The sequence below is a fragment of the Carettochelys insculpta genome, chromosome 13 (assembly GCF_033958435.1).
Source record: "Carettochelys insculpta isolate YL-2023 chromosome 13, ASM3395843v1, whole genome shotgun sequence".
Lineage (NCBI taxonomy): Eukaryota > Metazoa > Chordata > Testudines > Carettochelyidae > Carettochelys > Carettochelys insculpta.
In genome coordinates this window covers 21,437,785-21,454,467 of record NC_134149.1, presented here as the reverse complement: position 1 = coordinate 21,454,467, position 16,683 = coordinate 21,437,785, and the positions used below count along the sequence as shown (strand labels likewise).

General features: G+C 42.5%; 1 protein-coding gene across 1 annotated transcript in view; it reads right to left on the bottom strand.

Annotated features, from left to right (window-relative positions):
* The window catches only part of NEXMIF (neurite extension and migration factor), a 276,454-nt gene that overhangs the window by 75,962 nt on the left and 183,809 nt on the right, over positions 1–16,683 (bottom strand).

Genomic DNA, 16,683 nt, shown 5'->3' with positions numbered 1-16,683 from the left:
TCTTATAATTGATTATTTTCCCCAAATATCTACAGACCCATGCATCTATTAAAAACACGCCCACACAATCAGGCTAGAAAAAGTCAGAGGGTAGATAACTGCTTTACAAATAAATGCGAGGTTTTGGGGGGTCTTCTACACAGTACATGTTTGATGTACAACAGAAGCTTCATTTTTATACCTCCACCCTTGTCTCCTGCTTGGCTTGTACCTGCACTCATAACACAACATACTATCTGGAAGAAATGTTTTAGGCTATTTCCTAAGCACTGTACTTCAGCAATCACAATTTATTTTTCCACTGCACAATTTTAGGTCCATTGTATGCAACTGTATTTTTAGATGGTTGAAGGAAGCATGGAGAAATCAAAGCTTTGAGTGTTAAAACTGTCCAACCATTAAAATCTGAGACATACACAGCATCATTTCTCCCCCAACCCCATAATTAAAACACACCGCTTCAACGAAAACTATGACAAATCTTAACTTCAGCCAAAGACTTGTGTAAAGTTCGCTCTAAGGCACAGATAGGAATTATCTTCATTTTCACTGTACAGCATCACAGTTTCTGAGGACTCCGTAAGAAAATATATAATCAGAAATATTGAACAGTGCTCACAATAAACAGTTAATGGTTACATAATACTTTTCAGTAGATCTGAAAGCACTTTTCAAAGCAGGGAAGCTTTCCACTTCCCGTTCAGATGGGGAAGCTCAAGCACAGCTGAAGAAATGAGGTTATGTGCCTCTCCCAAGGTCTGTGCCACAGTTAGGAATCAGTCCCAGACCTCCTGACGTTACCCAGTGCCCTATGTGCTAGAACACACTGCTGAATTACTGCTTTTAAAACAGAAGAGTTATTATGCGCATAGGAAATATAGACTCCCTGCAAATTATAATTTAATACGGAGAATAGATAATTTAAACACTTTAAAAAACTCTCAGCCTGATAACTGCTGAAAGAAGTGACAAAGCTGGTAGCATCTTAGTGCAACTCTAAAGGGGAATGCTTGCACAGTTCAAGCCTCACTAATTCTCCTAGCGAGATTTTAAGGTTGCCTGTTACAATGCAGAATACCTCACAGGGGGCAATTAGGTTGAGAGTGTGCAACCACCTATCAACAATTCAAGGAACTTGCACACCTGCACAGAATCATTTCTAGAGTTGTCACTGAGCTCACTCCTGAGCTAGTAGATAAAAAGGTAAAGTAAAAAAGTAGGTACTTTACATGTACCTACTTTACTTACATTACAGGTACATGGAGAGCAGAAAATGAAAGAGAAGTTACTCACTTTGTGCAGTAAAGATGGCTCTTCGAGATGTGCGTCCCTGTGGGTGCTTCACAGTAGGTAGTGGGCTTACCAAGCACCACAGCATAGAGATTTTTCCAAGCAGCACTAAGTGGGGCTGCGCATGTGCTAATGCAGCACATGCAGTTCGCACCACTAGCAAGAGTGCACAGCGCTGCTCTCCCCTCAGTTACTTCAATGATGCCCTAACTACGTCTATTGAACCAAGTAGAGGGGAAGTGATCAGAATGTGGAGCACCCACAGAGAGACACATCTTGAAGAACCATCGTTACTGCACAAAAGTGAGTAATTTATCCTTTCTTCTTCAAGTGCTGTCCCCATGGGTAATTCACAGTAGGTGACTATAGAGTAGTACCCCGCTATCTGGATGGTGGGTTTTGATTTGGTGTGTCTACTGTGGACAGTACTGCCTCAGCTCCTGCCATATCTTTGTCTGCATGGGACTCTCATGCACAATGTGTCAAACATGTGATCAGAGGTTCACGCGGCTGCATGACATATGTCCTGTAAGGGCACTCCCTATAGAAAGGGTGTGGATGTTGCTATTGATCTCATGGAATATGTCTTCAGAAATGTGGGCAGTAGTTTGTTTAAAATAGAATGGCATTGCATAATGCATGGAGACATGAGTCTCAATATATGCTGGGATGACAGGGGCAATCCCTTTGATCTTTCTGCAATGGATAAAAAATAATCTTTGTGATTTTCTCAAAGACTGTGTCCTGTCTATGTAGAAAGCCCTCCTGACATCCAGAGTATGCAGACTGGCCTCCACATGGGAAGCGCACGGTTTAGGGTAGAAGGTAAGTAGCATTATAGGTTCGTTGCTATGGAATTGAGAACATGTTTTTGTTAGAAAGGCAGGATGGAGTCATAATACCACTTTGTGCTTGTGGATGGTTGTATATCGCGGAGAGCTGGTCAGGGCAGCTATCTTGCTCACCCTTTCATTTGATGTTATCTCCACTAGACACAAGGTTTTCATAGTTAACATAGCTAGGGAACATGTGGCCATTGACTCAAATGGTGGTTCCATCAATGCATGAAGGACAAATTCTAAGTCCCAAGACAGAGGTATAGGTTTGCGAGGAGGCATAATGTTTTGTAAGCCTTTGCAAAAAACCTTTTTACAATTGGGTGTGTCCACACCCAGAAGCCTTCTATAAGGGGATGGAAGGCTATAATTGATGAAAGGTGGATTTGGAGTGAAGACAGTGATAGGTGAATATCTTTTAAGTAAAGAATATAGTCAAGGATCATATACAGTGGGGCTTTTGTTGGTTGTATGCCCCTTTGGATGCAGCAGGATGAGAAACAGTTCCACTTTGAAAGGTAAGTTTTCCATGTTGCTTCTCATTTGCTCTGTAGGAGTACATCTCTCATTTGTTGAGTGTAATGATGTGCGTGCTCTGGGATGCACAGAGATATCAGCCCATCAGATGGAGGTTGTGTGGTCTGGGGTGAAGCAAGGAGCCTTTGTTCTGGGAGAGCAGGTCCAGACGGTTGGGAAGCTGGCAAGGAGGATGACAAGATGGGGAGAGAGTAAAGGAAACCAGATATGTATGGGACATGCTGGACTAATGAGGATGGTCTGTGCTGTCTCTGGATTTCCAGAGGAATGCATAGAAAGGCATACAGGAAGTGAGCATTCCAGGAGAGGAGAAAGGTGTCCACCAGAGATCTGTGCCCTTTGCCTGCTCTCGAGCAGTCCCAACTGCATTTGGAATTCTTCTGTGTTGTGAAGAGATCTACAGCCAGATGGTCCCACACCTGGAAAAGGTGTTGCGTCATCTCTTGGTGGAGCTCCCATTTGTGGTTCAGGGAGAAATGGTGTGTTAGGGAGTCTGCAGGTGCATTGTTCATGCCTGGCAGGTATGATGCTGTGAGGACAATACTGTGACCAATACACCAGTCCCATAGTTTTACAGCCTCTGTGCAAAGGGATTGTGGTCAGGGCCCTCCCTGATGACTGACGTAGAACATTGTTGTGGTATTGTCTGTGAGGATCCAGATGGCCTTGTTTTGAATGTGCGGTAGAAAATGTTTGCAAGAATTGAAGACTGCACTTAATTAGAGTAGGTTGATATGTAACCTCTGCTTGTTTCTGGTCCATCAACCTTGGACATGACATTTTTGGCAATGAGCTTCCCAGACAAGAAGCAGAGAGTCTGTTGAGGTTCGATAGGCTGGTTGGGCAGGACGAAGCAGGACCCCTACAAGAATGTTTTGTTCTTGGGTCCACTAATGTAAGGACACTGCTACCTTTTGAGGTGCCAGTACTTGTCTGTGTATTTGACACTTGCTGGGGGTGAGGTGCCAATACCTGACTGTGTATTTGATGCCTGCTGGGGGTATACAATGACACTAGCCAATGCTGAAGGCAGCAAAAACGTAGTCGAGCAATGGGGACAACGTAAGCAGTGGCCGCTATGTGGCCCAGGAGGTGAACGCATGTAAGCATAGAAGTTGTAGGGCTGATGGTAAATTGTGATATCAGGCCCCTTATAGCCTTGTGACATTGTGTAGGGAGATAAGCTCAAGTGGTTGTGGAGTTGAGCTGAGCTCCTACGAAGTCGACACATGTGGTAGGTTCCAGGGTTGATTTGGCAATGTTTATAATGAACCTAAGGGATTGTAAGAGCTGTATTATGGATTGGACCATGGCTCTTGTGATGTTTTGAGATGGTCCTCGAAGAAGGCGATCATTGAGATATGGGAATATGGTGATGCCTTCCCATCTGAGGTGAGCAGCCAGTGGAGTGAGGACTTTGGTGAATACCCTGGGGCAGCTGAAAGCCCAAAGGGCAGGACTCTGTATTGATAATGGTGTACTCTGAGGGTGAAGAGCAAGAAACATCTACAAGCAGGGTGAATGGTGATGTGAAACAGTCCCCGCCTCATCCAGTGCAGGAATTACAGAAGATAGAATGGTCATCTTGAATCGCTGTTTGCAAATGTATTTATTCAAGTGCTGTTGATCTAGGATGGGTCTTCAGCCCCATCTTCTTTTCTGTTAGAAAGTAGCATGAGTGAAACCCGTTCCCTGGGTATTATTTTAAAACTCGGGGAAGGCATAGCTCAGTGTTTTGCGTCTTAGCTTCCTAAACCCAGGGCTGTGCATTCAATCCTTGAGGGGGTCATTTAGGGACCTGGGACAAATAAATTAAAAAAAAAAAAAAAGATGGTGCTTGGTCCAGCCAAGAGGGCAGGGGACTGAACTTAACGACCTCCTGAAGCTCCTTCCAGCTCTATGAGATGTGTATATTCTTTTATGGATTCAATTTGTAAGAGGTGTAGCACTTTGAGCAGTAGTAAGTTCTCATGGAACAGGATCCCTGAAAACGTAAGGGTAAGGAGGCTGATGTTGGAGCAATGCAGAGTAGAAGAATAGTGTATGTATTCTTTGGTGATGATGTCTGTGATTATTAGCATCCACTGGTGGTAAAAGGGATGTAGGTAGTGATGGCATATTTGACAGTAGTGCACTGGAGAGTGTTAAAGGTTCAAAGAGCCCTAGACCAAAACTTCAAACCTGCTGTTTCCAGGCTGGTGGAGGTGCTGAGTGACCATTCAGGGCTTTGCACCTCTGATTTCTTGGTCTATTGATATTATAAGGTGTGTAGGATTATTTTGCAAATTACTTGTCCTAGTATCTCTGGTATGGGGCGTGTCTTCTTTTACGGAATGGGGGAGTGTACGTCCCCAAAGTGCAGAAAGCAGTTTTTGTGTCTTTGCTGAAGTGTAAAATTTTGCCTGTGTTTGCTTCATATAGTTTAACTTTATCGAATGGTAAGTCTTCCACCTTTGTCTGGAGTTCTTTTGGAACACTTGCTGCCTGTAGCCATGTTGATCTTCGCTTAGTAATGGCTGTGGCTCTGACTCTGGCTGCTGTATCAGCCAAGTCCAGTGCTGTTTTTGCTGCATTGTGACCTTCCTGAACTATAGATAAGTCTGTTGTCCTCAGGCAAATGAGAAATTAATTGTGAAAGCTTAGAATAATTGTCAAAGTCATGATTGGCTAGCAGCGCTGAATAATTAGTTACACGTAGTTGGAACATGGAAGATGAATAAACCCTTCCACCAAATAGCTCCAGGAGCTTATGCTCCTTTTCAGCAAGGATATTTTTGCACAGTGATGATTTTGCTCTGTGATTGGCAGCATCAATCATTGGAGAATTTGGCTGTGGGTTCCAAAATAAGAAGTCCAGGCTCTAGGTTGGGACAAAATATTTTCTCTCAGCCCGTTTGCTGGCGGCTGTGGCTGTGGCAGGGTTTTGCCAGACCCCATCTGCTGCCCCCAATATAGCCTCATCAAATGGTAGAGCTGCTCTGGCAGTTGTAGGAGGTTGTAAATTTTTTTAGACACTTGTGATGCTTCTTAGGTATTTCTGTTAAAGTGATCTCCTGGCTATCTGCCACTCTTTTAAATAGGTCCTGGAATTGTTTCAGGTCATCCAGAGAAGATGGGTAGGGGTGAGACTGCTTCTCTGTGGGAGATGGAAGATTCAGCTGGTAGTGAGTCAGGAGGGAATCATAACTTGATATCATCCTGCAGATGGGTATCATGCAATTCTAGCTCTCTCACATTATGTGAAGAAACTGACAAGACAAGAGATGGTTGGTGCTGTGGCACAGGAGAGGGTGCTCTTGAGTGACTATGAATGGGACTGCTGTAGTGGCAGGGTGAGTGATGTTATCAAAGTCTGGAGTAGTAAGGCTCACTTGTATGGCGATGGTGATGATCATGGTGATAATGTGCCACATGGGCTGCACTCAGGGATGAATGTCACGATGAGAAGGCGCTTCTGTAGTCAAAATATCTATTAGCCCTAGAAGGACATGGTGATAGAACAGCTTCTGGACATTTAGCAGCCCTTTTAGGTGAGCAGTCTCTGTAATCTGCAGAGCAATAGGAGCAAGGTGAATAATAGTACCTCAGTAATTTGTAGTTATGGTGTCATCCACTCACAGTATCCCTGTGGTGGTAGGGTGGACGGGGGGGACTGTAACATAGTGCCCCGTGGTGATTTGGTTAGCTATTGAGGGCTATGATTCCCGAGGGAATTCTGTTTTAGCCCTGGTTTTCTGCAGCGCTGCGGGTGAGAGCACTCGAAGTACCATCTATAATTTCCCCCATGGAGCACCTATGGGGACAGCACTCAAAGAACAACCTATAGTTTCCCACATGTTTTTAAGGAGTGTGAGCTACGTCTACACGGGGATGCTACATCGAAATAGCTTATTTCGATGTAGCGAAATCAAAATAATCTATTTCGATGAATAATGTCTACATGTCCTCCAGGGCTGGTGCCGTCGACGTTCAACGTTGATGTTGTGCAGCACTACGTCGAAGTAGGCGCTGCAGGGGAGCGTCTACACACCAAAGCAGCCCACATTGAAATAAGGGTGCCAGGAACAGCTGCAGAAAGGGTCACAGGGCGGACTCAACAGCAAGCCGCTCCCTTAAAGGGCCCCTCCCAGACACACTTGCACTAAACAGCACAAGATCCACAGAGCCGACAACTGGTTGCAGACCCTGTGCATGCAGCATGGATCCCGAAGCCCTGGGCTAAGCACTGCTGCACACGGTGACCATAGAGCTCCACAGGGGCTGGAGAGAGCGTCTCTCAACCCCTCAGCTGATGGCCGCCATGGCGGACTCCGCTATTTCGATGTTGCGGGATGCGGCTCGTCTACACATGCCCTACTTCGACGTTCAACATCGAAGTAGGGTGCTATTCCCATCTCCTGTTGGGGATAGCGACTTCGACATCTCGCCTCCTTATGTCGATTTCAAACTTTGAAATAGTGCTCGCCACGTGTAGATGTGGCGGGCGCTATTTTGAAGTTGGCACAGCTACTTTGAAGTAGCTGGCTCGTATAGACGTGGCTTCGATGTTTATATGTGAATAGACTTGGAAAATACAAATCTGATGCCCAGAGAGAGGTCTTCTCAAACAGAATTCAGAAAAAAAGCAGCACAGTTAGTCTCTGGTCTACCTCTAGAATTTCTGTAGAAGCCACTGTTAGTGTGTGAGTCATGTTACTGATTGCAGATCATCCCCAAGGGTCACTTGGGATGGGTCAGGTTTGCGGCTTCAGATTAACCCAAAGGAACAATGGGCCAGTGGAGCAGCAGCATGAAGCTCCCATGGGGACTAAAGAATATATTTTTGGTATCTGCTATTTAAATGAAAGGTCAGTACTCAGAGCCCTAAATGAGGGTTGATTTGTGGGAGAGAGAGTTAAGAGAGCTGTAATGATGATTGGAGTTAGTGTGAATGAAGCCAGATGGAAAGAAGAATCTGATATATCTGAAACCCAAGCAAAAATGGCTGAACATCAGAAGATTAAGCAAAAAATTTGATTCCAGAAACTTAATTAACTAGATTCCGATGGCCTGGGATTACCCACCCTCCCCAAACGTTCATCTAGATTTCATAATGTTAGCTTTAATGCTTGGAAACTGGTTGTCTGAGGGAATAACTAAAAGATACAGTCTTTCATCATGAAGTTGTTAGTCACGCCAGCCCTGGCCAGCAGTGACACGACCTAATGGCTGGTCACTGATGTACATGAAGGGAGTGCATAGTCTCAATTCTGTTCTAGTGGACAGGTTTCCAAATAACACACAGTGGAGATGCTAAGGACTGCACAGACCATGGAGATGCAAATCTCTTCCTACTCCTAGTAAAAAACCAATGTGAGCACAAAAGAAGGGCAGATCACAAGCTCTTAGGAGGAGTGGGGCACAGACAGTTTATTTGTTCTATGTCTATACATCACTAGCACAACAGCGTGCCTGTCCATGCTTAGGGCTCTGACGTGCTATGATAACACAACTAAGTAAATAACACGGGAGATATCCGAACAGGTGCCATCTGTGTCAGACCTAGTTTGCAGCTGAATAAAAAATTTCAGGTCTCCTGCCATTCCAGGACCTTTCACCAACATTGAATTAGTTATGAAAATGCTTAGGCTGTGATTCTCAAAGGGGTCTAAATGAACAGTAGATGACCAAATCCCACTGAATTTTAATAGGCTTGTGCACTAAGATTTATCTACATTGGATCTGGAGGTGTGGCCGCAGCACCTTCAGATGTTAGCTTTAGCCAGCGTGTGCACTAAGAGTAATGGGCTGCCTAGCAGGCCGTACAAGACTGGCAGGGACACTTGGTGCTTACTGAGGTGGCTAGCCTGCACTGAAGTCTGTACCGTCACACTCCACTGCTCTTGGTATTGGTGTTTAGGCTAGATTAAAGCTAGCTTGTGTATGCCCATGCATGCTGCACAGATGCACCCCTCCTGCACTGTAGCCATACCCTGAGGCTCCTTTGAAAGTCATGACCTTCAAGTCTCAAGCTGAAGTTTAACTTCCAGTGCACAACAAAACTGCAGTTGAAAGAGTTCCTCAACTTGCTTATTACAACAGCCACAAGCAGGAAAAACATCCATTACAAACAAGCACTTCAGCTGGTTCTTTTATGACCCTAGCTGCAGTCCAACATATAGGTCATATTATGAAAGTGCTCTTTTATCCTAGTTACCACTCAACAGAGAGAAGATACAAATAAAGGCCTTCAAGGGAAATTGGGGTCGGTTATTTTAGTTGTTGCTACCTGTGCTATCTGAGTAGAGTAGCAGGTGTTCTTGGCCTTTTCAGCAGACTGACAGGTCTCAAGGCAGGGACAGCTTCACAGGTTTGGTCCTGTGCACTCCAGTTTAAAAATAAATCTAACCTGCCAAAGTCTGGTTCTGTGCCATCACACCTCCCAGCAAAAATGTGTGTGCCTAAACAAGTTTCCCAGAGGTCTGTTGGACTTCCTTTGTCAAAAGATCATGATAGCATGCTTTCGAAGGATAGCAGCAGAAAGGGTCTAGGGAACTGCAGTACCAATAATCATCCATGCCAAGCCCCATTAGCTAATTACAGAACACAATGAAATTACAGAAAAGAATCGAGCTTTATCAGTGTAGCTGTGTACCTATTTACAGAGCCTGACCTTCAGGCAGATGGGTAATAGGTACAATATAGTTTAAAGGATGGGTGTGATAGGCATGCAGACACAAGGCACGTGATTGCATGTGTACTGCCATATTTTTGACACCACGGTATGCCAGAAACTTTGAACATACGTTATCCTGTACACCAGCAATGGGTAACCACCAATGGTGAGTGGGCACCCTCCTTTACCTCAGTGGGCTGCAGCAGTCCATGGTTCACTGGAGTTCCACCTGTGGTCTTCCCATCTGTTCCCCTCCCCCATGCATCTCCCATGTACTGTGGCACTGGAGCCCTGCATTTCCCTGCACCTTCCTCCCAGCACTTTCAGAGCTGCAAATTGCCTGATTTGCACTCCATGCCCACTCCTACCTCTCTCTCCCAGAGCTGGAACAGCCACAAAAAGCTGATTCATGGAATTCCAGTTCAGGGAGGGAGGGACAGAGCATGAATCAGATTATCACCAAGTTCGGTAAGTACTAGGAGGGAGGAGAAAGAGCAAGGAAGTGCAGGGCATCAGTGCTCCAGTGTGTGAGAGGGAGGGAGGTAGCCAGTGGGTACCTGGGCACTAGATGAAGCTCCAGTGGGTTGCATGCAGCCCACAGGCTGCAGGCTGCGCACCACTACTGCACACTCACCTTCCCATCACATATGCCACAGTTTTCTAACAGTATTAACTCCAGCTGACCGTAGTCTCCTACAAGCTTGGTCAGATCACAAGGAAGAAAGTGTTTAGCAATTTTTTTTCTTCCACAGAAATTCACTAATCTTAACGTTAGTCTCATATAGAATCTCCAGTCATATTTCAGCTTAGTCACTAAATTCAAGTTATTCAGGAGAAGTGGGGTAGATGGGACTGTGGAAAAACAGCAAAGGAAATCTTTGAGTTTTCTGAGCAAGTGCAAAGATGCTGCATGGGAATTTGGTTTCCTGAACTCAGAGGTTCCATGTCTGCTTAGCCTTGACTAACACCAAGAGACTTCACCTAATTTTACAGCACAACAGTTGTCCACCCATTACAGATGAGGTGGTGCAGATTTCTTGGCCAACATTTGAATTTATGCATCTTTCCCCCAATCTTCTGTTCTTCAACTCAGAGGTATCGGGACTTGTTCTGGGGCTCAGCCATGGTGACCTCTGGCAGGATTCCAACATTGTACAGATGGCTGCGATTTGGTTATTCTGTGCTAAATCCAATCTGCATAGGCTTTGCACATACCAAGTTCCAAAGCAAAATGAACATTTGTTCTACAACAAAACACACTGTAAGCGGCCCTTAACCTATTTTAACTGTTGCTACAGACAGATAAGACTATGGTAGCACATCTCTCACACTGTTGTTAGTGTAAGCACTGCACTGATAAACGTATGAGTAGCAATGCAGACAGATCTATATTTTGTATTTCAGTATAAATTATAGAGCAGCATAATAGAACTGAAGAGGCAGCTTTGCTCTTCCCTGCATCAGTTCTTTCACATTTTGAAGCCCATTAAATTTGTTCCCATTTAGTAGCTTTATTTTGTTTTTTGCTGCATAAAATTGTTCCACATTCAAGAAGCAATGAAGCTGAATAAATAATCACAATCTTCCATGCAAAGCCTTCAAGAGCTGCTATGTAAAGCAGAGGGGTATCAGCAGATAGAGACGACTCCAGAACAACCCGAGGTTTAGTATTCTATGTCAGTTCGACACACAAGGGAAATAACCTTTAATCCAGTGCAGTGTATTTCATTTGCTATAGTGTTATCCAGTTCGAAGATGTTATGAAAGAAATCCCCAGAGATATTTAAGACTTCAAAAACATCCCGAGTTTGAACTTAATTCCACTATTCCAAAAGGCTGTAGCAATGGAAGATGACCTTTTATATACCTCACATGCCAAGAGCTGTTCCATCTCATAATGTCATGCCAAATTAGAATGGTCTCCTCTTGGGCCTTTTTTTTTTTTTTTTTTTTTAATTAAAACCATCTGTCACTACTAATGACACAGCATAAAAAAATCAACAACAAACAGAAGTTAAAAAATGATGACGTCAAGAGAGATTGGTAGGCCCAGGGAACTGGTAATCGGGAATAAAGTCTTTGACTTCACCAGGTCAAATGCAAATTCATGGCAGGTCACTGGTGGAACGAATGTTGTTACCGTCAGACCTCAATTTAAGAAAAGAACCCAAATTCTCCATTTAAATCACAAAAATCACCATCATACTTGGCAGCTCAGCTGAAAACCTCAGCAGAAAAGAATCCGAATACTTACTGGAACATAGAAACAAGACTACCGTCTCAAACTTAGGCTATGTCTACACTTGACTAAGAAAGTCGACCACAGATACACAATTCTAGCTATCCCAATTGCATAGCTAAAAATCAATGAATCTGCACTTGGCTAACTTGGCTGTCTATGCAGGGGAAGGTTGATGGGAGAGTTTCTCCTATCGATCTCCCTTACACCTTGAGTCTCGCAAGGAGTACAGGGGTCAACTGTGACTCCTGAGAGGTCGATTTTGCACTTCTCTCCTAGATGCGGAAAACCAAATCTCAGAAGACAGACCGTGAGTGGGTTGATTTTCCGGGGTAGTGTACGCCTGCCCTTAGGGTGATCCTTCAAGAGTTGAGGTTCATTTTAGGAAAAACTGATGCTTCCACAACATTTGCTATACCTATTCTGTGCATGAGGATAATGACCTGAGGCTCAAGGCCTGTTAATTCAGCTACATTCTTTAACAACCCCTAACCACACATTTTAGCAAAAGTTTGGGCAGGCAGATTAGACAGTGCTTTTTGTCATCTTATGTTCTGTATTGCATGGGAAAAAACATAAATCTCAAAAAGCTCACACCCAATGCTTGTCTTTAGTATAAAGTTACTTTGATTTTAAAAAACAGTGATTACATAATAATACATTAGACATTGACAATTAAAACATTAACACAGGTGACAATTATATGACAAATGAATGCTTGCTGAATGGTACTTCATCAACAGTGAATGCTTTAATGAGCAACTGGTATTATTTAATAGTAGACTTATTATTGAAAAGCTTTTGGGAAGCTTTTAATATGGAATATGTCCACTAATTTTATTGTTTTGAATTGAACTGTGATATTTTAGTTTTGATTCAAAGACGGGGTGACCATCCATCTTATTTTTCCTAGGACAGTCCCTTATTTAATCTGTTTTACAGGTGTCCTGACTTTTTAAAGAAAATGTGACAATTCTCCCATATTTTGTGGAAATCTTGTCCTCTGGCACATGGTGTGTCAATGTGGCAGCCTCCACTGCCAGGGAGCTTCTCCACTAGGTGGCTGCCCCATTCCCTGTCACCCCATGGAGGCAGCCCCCACTGGTGGTGAGCATTGCCATGGGGCAGCCTCTTCATCCCCTGGCAGCCCCGTGCTGGGAGATTGTGGAGTTCCCATCCTTCAATCCCCATTATCAGGAGGCTGCAGAGCCACCATGCCTTATGCCTCACCGTTAGACAGCTGCCCCCAGCACTGAGGAGCACTAACATGGAGAAGCAGACCACTGTCCCTGGAGGCCAGTGTCCCATATTTGCCAAAGGGCAACGTGGTCAGCTTATTCAAAAGACCACATCATGGAAAAAATGGTGACAAACCTTTCATAACTGTTGCTCTTGTCCATTCCAGTTCTGTTTTTATTACATGTACATTTATATTTTTTTTAAATTACTCCTATACAAAATAGGCTAGCCCTTTTGCAAAATTCATCGTAACATGAAATTATTTTGCCTGATAACAGATGTACAAATAGCATTACTATATCATTAATACTCAAAAACGTTCAGTCAGCACTGATGAAAAACATAAACCAAATGTCAGATATACATCACTTTCTAGTCTTACTATTTTTAAATGCCTTATTTCACAGTAGATAAGTGAAAAATCTTTACCACCTGACTCAGTGAGAGGCTCATTTACTCATGCAAATTTGAAACCAAGTGTCATAATACAATGAAATTATAAAAACATATCAAAAAGAAGTTAGCAAGTCACTAAATTTAGCTCCTAATGGAGTTCAATCTCCCTTACACTGCTTTATGTTAATGTGACTATCTACAGCACTCTGTAAACATCAGAGTGCAGTTTAGAAATCATTATGTGCTCATTGTATTTTGGAAAGAAGCCTTTCAGGTTTACAGGATCCTACATCTTGATCTAAGTGAGCTGAATTTTGATCCTAGCAGAGATCGGAAATATGAATAGTTAAAATAAATTAAAATGCATTGGAATTATCTCACAAGTGCTCAGTTGTGCATATTCCATCATCCAGACATGATTTTAGTTAACCTCTTCGCAAGTGCTAGTGCCAGAACAGAACATGGAATTATTACATCCTAGATATTTTGCATTAGTATGGCTCTTGTAATTCAGTAAAAAACCTCAGGGCTTGATCTTCTGAAATGGTGAGCACCTCCTGCCTGGTGCTGAACTCCTCAAAAGTCAACGAGGGGACATTCAGTACCTTACAAGTGCCATCCCTAAATGCGACTACAAATGTCAGATGAGAAAATTGTACTCCATGAACGAATTACAACCACTGTGGCTTTAAGACATGATCTAGATTGCTAGCCACTTGCTAAAGCTTTTCTTTTACTATCTTTTTGCTTAGGAAAATGTTATCAGTCAAGAGTGTGGGAGACACCTTGACCAACATAAGTTTCATCTGCAAAAGTGCTGATGAAGACAGTACTGTAGCAGCAGGTGAGCTTCCCTCTACCAACACAGCTAATGCTGCTCGTTGGGGGTGGTTTAATTATGCTGGCAGAAGATCTCTCTCCTGTCAGCCAAGAGCAGTTACATGGAAGATCTTAGCTGTACCACTCTAGCGATAGAGCTGTGGTGTTATAAAGTCTCCAGTGTAAGAATCCTACAGCAGCACTGGAACTCCCTTTGAAAGAAAAAAAAAAAAGTAGTCCAACTATCTTCTATGATAGGATCAAAAGCAACGTTCAGTTAATTTCTATCACTGATAAGTATCAGAGGGGTAACCAAGTTAGTCTGTATCTTCAAGAACAACAGGTAGTCCTGTGGCACCTTATTGACTAACACAGCATTTCCCAACGTGTGGTCCGCAGTCCAGTACTTGTCTTTGGGGGGAAAAAAAATACCGGTCCTTAGAAAATATACAAATTATTGCACACAATCCTATTAATTTGGTACAGTTTGTATTTTCCTGCATAATTAAAGTAATAACAATAAATTAGGCACTTAAGTATTTTATATCAAGATTTATATTATGTGCTATTATTATTGTGAATAAATTCTACACAGTGAAAATTTATTCATTTTCATTCTTTTTTATATGCGTTTATATTTTTGGGCCACAAAAAAAGGTAATGAAAAAAATCAGGTCCCAACGATACAAAGTTTGGGAAACCCTGGACTAACAGATATTTTGGAGCACAAGCTTTCATGGGCAAAGACCCATCTCGTCAATATTATGCTCTATACTTCATGAATACAAAAGGCAAATCTCTTTCCTGGGATTTTACCTCAGATTTAAATAGACAGTTTACATGAGTTCAGAATTTAAATATCCCGTCAGAGACTTAGGTTTGGTTCCTGGCCTCTAAGACTGAAGAGTGATAAGAGCACTAAAAGTTCTGCAGACACAGCATGTCCTCACCACTTATGACTTGAATAAGTATGGAGACTTGCTCTCTATACACGTACTCCTTCTTGGCCTGAAGGATGATGGCTAAAGTCACTGGAAGGGGGAAAATGAGGATCCTAAATGCTCCTCCCAACCTCCTGGAGAAAAATAAAAATCAGGCAGTGTGGTGAGTAGAGGAGAAGGACCTATGAAAATGTACTGAATTCCAGTAAAGACTGGGCCAACAACTGACTGTATAGTGCTTAGAAGTTCCAGAAGATCAAACGATTTACCTATCAACGTACTAGTAAAACAAAAGGCAGTGATAAAAAAATACATACCAGCTGGGATTTCTTCTGTGTGCTATAAATATACATATTCTTTATGCATATATAAATAAATATACAGACTATCTGTAAGAACAAAGTGACTGCCGTAGTTCCGTACTTTAACCATAACATCTTCCATTTCTCCCATCAGCTATGGCATGTACTAGGTGTGGGAAATGAGTGGGAGAAGGAAAGATGTGCTGTATAAATGGTTTTTACACACACACATAATTTGGAGTGTGACATTGCACTACATTCCAGACTATAGTTCTGAATTTTATTTTTATCCTGAGTTAGATTTGAATCAGGGTTTGCAAAAGACAAAACAACACACTGTAATCATCCAGTGTGCCAATTAAGCTAAAACATACCCTGGAAATTAAAATTAAATGCTAAAGCTATGTAAAGAAACAGACAGTTTCCTCCGGGGTGGGGGGGGAAACTAAAGAGAACATGTTCTTGATAATCCAAAAATGTATCCAAATCAGTTATATAACTTACTATCATCCCTCACATCTGCATACTGTGTATCTTCATCAAATGCTGTATGTTTGTGCACATTTATAATCAAGAATTATTGAAGTTGATTCCATAAATTTCATTTAGTTGTTCACTGCTGCTATTTGTTTCCAAGGCAACAAATGTACTTTGCCCAAGCTGCACAGTAAATCATGATTGTTCTGAATTTGGGGTCCTTGCCCCTTGTGCTGTGGAATGGATGCACTTCTACTAGAAAATAATGTGTCAGCACTTAGGCTGCAATAATTAACCACAAATTTGGTTGGATTTTTTTAAATGAAGCTATGCTATGAAAGAAATATGCAAATACAAATACACAGAGTGTGGGCTACTATCTATGGCCAGCTATGCTCTGCTGACAGGAAAGAGACTCATGCAAAGCTTCCATCATACCTAATTTGCACCTATGGTTGTTAGTGGTTGAGAAAACCATTTTCAAATTCAGGAATCAAGGCTAGGTCTGTCAATTTGTCCTTTCCATCACAGAGAATGCAAAAGGATAAAATAAAATAGAAAACCAACTTGAAAATAGAAAGACTTGAAATGGCAACTATGATATATAATATGGCATCTACCTCATTATCTTTATTTGGTGTAAGATCCATTCATCATTCCTTAATTCTCCTTTTTTATCTTCATTTCTTGTGATTGGCTAATTAAATACCCTAGTGCGTGATACTTAGTATTTTCAACTCTCATTAAACTCAAACAGGAACTAAGCACTTTGCAGAATTTTTGTCTTCAGACGGAAAGATTTTGGAAACAGGGCCTCATTTCTAAAAAACACTGCTCAAACTCATTACGCTTCTAATAGAGTGGCAGTTTATAAGAACATAAGAACGGCCCTACTGGGTCAGGCCAAAGGTCCATCCAGCCCAGTATCCTGTCTGCCGACAGTGGCCAGTGC